The sequence below is a fragment of the Cyprinodon tularosa genome, unplaced genomic scaffold, assembly GCF_016077235.1.
Source record: "Cyprinodon tularosa strain WSP-4 unplaced genomic scaffold, ASM1607723v1 ctg1086, whole genome shotgun sequence".
Lineage (NCBI taxonomy): Eukaryota > Metazoa > Chordata > Actinopteri > Cyprinodontiformes > Cyprinodontidae > Cyprinodon > Cyprinodon tularosa.
In genome coordinates, this window is record NW_024037878.1 from 133,165 (window position 1) to 138,633 (window position 5,469).

Sequence of the window (5,469 nt, forward strand, 5' to 3'; positions counted from 1 at the left end):
AAAAAAATTCTGTTTAATTATGACATTTTGTAAAGAAATAAAAGATGAAATGTTGAAAAAACACAGTTTGAACTGATTTTGTGATACAATAGTCAGACCTGCAGACTGCTGTCCAATCATGGAGCAGGAATAATCACTGGATCATTATTTATACCTAAAACTACGATGTTCGCAGTGATTTCATGAATGAAAAAAAACAAAACAATAATTTTCATCATGATCACTGAGTCTGGGAGCGGCCATTTTTGCCCAAATATAGTAGCCCCTCCTTCCAGCCATCTTCCAGCAGTGACGTCACGGTGCGGTAAGCCTAGCGCCATTCTCCCCGCTTTCCAAGCTAAATCAATGGGAACTACTAGACACATCTGCAATCAACAACAATTATTGAAGATTTCCAGAGGACTTCACCATTGAAATTCACCAGAGCTATAGTGAAACTGACAATGCCCACGTGCATGGCAGCTGGATGCTGGAATGCATCGGGTAAAAGTGAAACAAAGAGTTATTCCACCTTTCTGATTCCTGATCCTCCACGGACGGGTTGGTCGTTGGATCGCCAACTTGAAGAGGGAGGATTTGCCATCGAACTTCTGGCCAGAGAAAAAACCCGTAATATGTAGCCAACATTTGGAAGAAGAATGTTTTCAGGATGACTTGGATAATAGCGTGTTGTGACAAACACCAGATACAGCACTGGGACTTGATCAACAGCCGATACCGCACCGTGACAATGTCACTAACCAGTAGGTGGCAGTAGTGTTCTTTGACAAACATGGATGCCTCCAGTAAAGCACATTCACATGAAAATTACTCTGAATTAAAAACACTGATCATTTATTGAACAGGATGGAATCATTTCAGATTTAAAGAACTTTCAGAAGTTTAATAAAACCAAACCAAATTACTGCATATTTGCACCATATATATTAATGCTCTGAACTTCTAGATCATTGTTTTTTTTGCACCATGTTTTTTCTCCCTCACTGTTTACATTTGATCACTGCTGCACTTTAAGGAATGTTAATGCTCTGAAAGCTGCAAAAAAACGATAATAAACAATAAAAGCGCCAATAAAAGTTGTCTAAGTCCTCCAAGGTTTCTGCCAGAACCGGTGGCCCACATGTGACCGACTTCCTCACAGCAGCGTGGAGCCATATGGGAGGATTCAGTGAACACTCTACATCCATGTTTCTCCTCCCTGCACACACACCGCTACGCTACAAGCTACTTTCAGGTGCAGGGAGCCATCGACTCGGACTAGACTTCATGTGGACCAGACCGGGGTCAGCAGGTGCCACAGGCCTGGTCCACATGCAGGGGAGATGTTTCTTTGCATGAAGCCAGATAAAAAATCAGGAACATGATAAGCAGAGTTTTAAGTTTTAAACAGGTTAAACTCAGAGGGAACACCTGTTCATGTGAGGACCAGTTTCAGGTAGTGTCCATGTGTGAAGGGAGGGGGGGGACCTAGGAGGAGCAAAGGTGGAGGTGTTCTTCAGAAGGTTGTTGATGTGATGCTTCCAGATCCGGAGCAAGCTTTGGTTGCGTCGCCATAGAAACAGCATCTCTGAGCTCAGTCTGAGAAAAGCTGGAAGGACGTCTGTGGATCAAAGTAAAGAAGCCCCAGCAGCTCCGCTTCAGACATTCCTGTAACTTTCCTGGAGCCGACCTGTAGCGACGCATGCAGCTGTGGAGCCGCTCCACAGCTGGAACGTTCAGACATCCTGTCCGCATCCAGCTGCTTCTGTTCTGATGGAGCGTCGCCTTCAGGATAAACCTTTTCCAAAAACACCCTGATCTTCTGCTGGATCTTCTCCTCAACTTGGTCTTCAGCATTAAATTGTTTTCTAACAAGATTAGAAATATGTTTGTCCTGCAGATTAGCATTGCTAAGTGTCCTATGTTGGTGGGGGTGGGGGCCATCTGCAGCAGGCTTTGATCAGGCTGCGCCCGGCAGGCTTGGCCCGGCCATCCCAGGCCTGAGTGTGAAATCGCTCTGATGTCATCCCCCTCTCTCCACCGTCACCGGCTCTTAGTGGCTGTAATTATATTTCCGCCACAGAGCCCCCGTCCCCTTCATTCCATATTCCCAGTTTGACTGGGAAGCGTTTAGAGAAAAAGTCTCCCAGTGGGGGGAGGGGGACTTGATGGGCCGCCTATTGTTGGCGAGAGACACCAGAGGCATCAGGACTTTGGGATATGTACTTTTCCTTTCTCTGCTCGTCTGCCCTTTTCCTCCGCCTGTTGAAGAGGTGAAGTTTATGACAACAAGACGTCTGAACTCTGCATAAACGCTCTGGTTCTGCTGGTTTTACTGGTGTCCATCAACCAGGGAGGGACGTCAGGATGAGAGGAGAGTCTGGATTGGGCCAAACTCAACAAACAATCCTGACTAGTTTAAAGCTCTGCTGGTCAGAATCAGGAAGGTTCTGATCAGGGGCGCTTCTAGAACCAGAGGTTCAGGGGCCCTCAGCTCCCAGAGGGCTGCACTGGAAAAACCATTTAGAAATAAGGAAAGATTTCTTAAAATAAGTTTATTTACCCTCACTTTCAGTAGGTAAATTAGTCTGCCAATGGAATGAAGATTTTCACTCTGAAAATAGGATAATTAGATAATAAGCACTTGAAATAAGACAATGCAAATGTTGTTTTACTAATGATTCAGTAAATCTGTTAATAATGAGTTGTGGTTTTAAAGATAATAAAAACAAACCAGACACATTAGAGCACCTCGATGGTGAACATTTCACCAACACACCATCAATAGGTGCAGAAATCTGACTGAACATTTCAGGAACCCCTGAATGCAGCGTTTTCCTCAAAGCGTTGATCAACATTTTAGTTAACGAGCTTCAGGATGGTTTAACATCAGGCTGGTTTAACATCAGGATGGTTTAACATCAGGATGGTTTAACATCAGGCTGGTTTAACATCAGGATGGTTTAACATCAGGCTGGTTTAACTTCAGGCTGGTTTAACATCAGGATGGTTTAACATCAGGCTGGTTTAACATCAGGATGGTTTAACATCAGGCTGGTTTAACTTCAGGCTGGTTTAACATCAGGATGGTTTAACATCAGGCTGGTTTAACATCAGGATGGTTTAACATCAGGATGGTTTAACATCAGGCTGGTTTAACTTCAGGCTGGTTTAACATCAGGCTGGTTTAACTTCAGGCTGGTTTAACTTCAGGCTGGTTTAACTTCAGGCTGGTTTACTTGTTTGTTTATTTATTATTATTTCTGATGAACCAGAACAGAATTGAAAGGGTTAAATAACCAAATACAACTTGAAGAGGAAAAACCTGTAATAAGTAGCCAACATTTGGAAGAACAATGTTTTCATGGTGACTTCTCCTCACCTCCTATAGGAGGAACAGAGGAGTCAGACTTTGGACCCGGTCCATGACTTCCTGCTCTGGAAGGAAGGACTTGGACCTGGATCCAGGTTCTGTGGTCCTTCAGCTTTCGGCCTGAAGGTCCCTCCTCTCTGGGGTCCGTCCTCTCTGGGGTCCGTCCTCTCAGGGTTCCGTCCTCTCTGGGTTCCATCCTCTCTGGGTTCCGTCCTCTCTGGGGTCCGTCCTCTCTGGGGTCCGTCCTCTCTGGGGTCCGTCCTCTCTGGGTTCCCTCCTCTCTGGGTTCCCTCCTCTCTGGGTTCCGTCCTCTCTGGGTTCCGTCCTCTCTGGGTTCCGTCCTCTCTGGGTTCCGTCCTCTCTGGGTTCCCTCCTCTCTGGGTTCCGTCCTCTCTGGGTTCCATCCTCTCTGGGTTCCGTCCTCTCTGGGTTCCCTCCTCTCTGGGTTCCGTCCTCTCTGGGTTCCGTCCTCTCTGGGTTCCGTCCTCTCTGGGTTCCATCCTCTCTGGGTTCCCTCCTCTCTGGGTTCCATCCTCTCTGGGTTCCGTCCTCTCTGGGTTCCGTCCTCTCTGGGTTCCGTCCTCTCTGGGTTCCCTCCTCTCTGGGTTCCGTCCTCTCTGGGTTCCATCCTCTCTGGGTTCCGTCCTCTCTGGGTTCCCTCCTCTCTGGGTTCCCTCCTCTCTGGGTTCCCTCCTCTCTGGGTTCCGTCCTCTCTGGGTTCCATCCTCTCTGGGTTCCGTCCTCTCTGGGTTCCCTCCTCTCTGGGTTCCCTCCTCTCTGGGTTCCGTCCTCTCTGGGTTCCGTCCTCTCTGGGTTCCGTCCTCTCTGGGTTCCCTCCTCTCTGGGTTCCCTCCTCTCTGGGTTCCCTCCTCTCTGGGTTCCGTCCTCTCTGGGTTCCGTCCTCTCTGGGTTCCGTCCTCTCTGGGTTCCCTCCTCTCTGGGTTCCCTCCTCTCTGGGTTCCATCCTCTCTGGGTTCCGTCCTCTCTGGGTTCCGTCCTCTCTGGGTTCCCTCCTCTCTGGGTTCCCTCCTCTCTGGGTTCCGTCCTCTCTGGGTTCCATCCTCTCTGGGTTCCGTCCTCTCTGGGTTCCGTCCTCTCTGGGTTCCCTCCTCTCTGGGTTCCCTCCTCTCTGGGTTCCATCCTCTCTGGGTTCCGTCCTCTCTGGGTTCCGTCCTCTCTGGGTTCCCTCCTCTCTGGGTTCCCTCCTCTCTGGGTTCCGTCCTCTCTGGGTTCCCTCCTCTCTGGGTTCCCTCCTCTCTGGGTTCCGTCCTCTCTGGGTTCCGTCCTCTCTGGGTTCCCTCCTCTCTGGGTTCCCTCCTCTCTGGGTTCCCTCCTCTCTGGGTTCCGTCCTCTCTGGGTTCCCTCCTCTCTGGGTTCCCTCCTCTCTGGGTTCCGTCCTCTCTGGGTTCCGTCCTCTCTGGGTTCCCTCCTCTCTGGGTTCCCTCCTCTCTGGGTTCCGTCCTCTCTGGGTTCCCTCCTCTCTGGGTTCCCTCCTCTCTGGGTTCCGTCCTCTCTGGGTTCCGTCTTCTCTGGGTTCCCTCCTCTCTGGGTTCCCTCCTCTCTGGGTTCCCTCCTCTCTGGGTTCCATCCTCTCTGGGCTCCGACCTCTCTGGGTTCCCTCCTCTCTGGGTTCCCTCCTCTCTGGGTTCCCTCCTCTCTGGGTTCCATCCTCTCTGGGTTCCATCCTCTCTGGGGCCCGTCCTCTCGGGGTTCCGTCCTCTCTGGGTTCCGTCCTCTCTGGGTTCCATCCTCTCTGGGGTCCGTCCTCTCTGGGTTCCGTCCTCTCTGGGTTCCGTCCTCTCTGGGTTCCATCCTCTCTGGGTTCCGTCCTCTCTGGGTTCCGTCCTCTCTGGGTTCCGTCCTCTCTGGATTCCGTCCTCTGGGTTCCGTCCTCTCTCGGTTCCGTCCTCTCTGGGTTCCGTCCTCTCTGGGTTCCCTCCTCTCTGGGTTCCCTCCTCTCTGGGTTCCCTCCTCTCTGGGTTCCATCCTCTCTGGGTTCCGTCCTCTCTGGGTTCCCTCCTCTCTGGGTTCCCTCCTCTCTGGGTTCCATCCTCTCTGGGTTCCCTCCTCTCTGGGTTCCGTCCTCTCTGGGTTCCGTCCTCTCTGGGTTCCCTCCT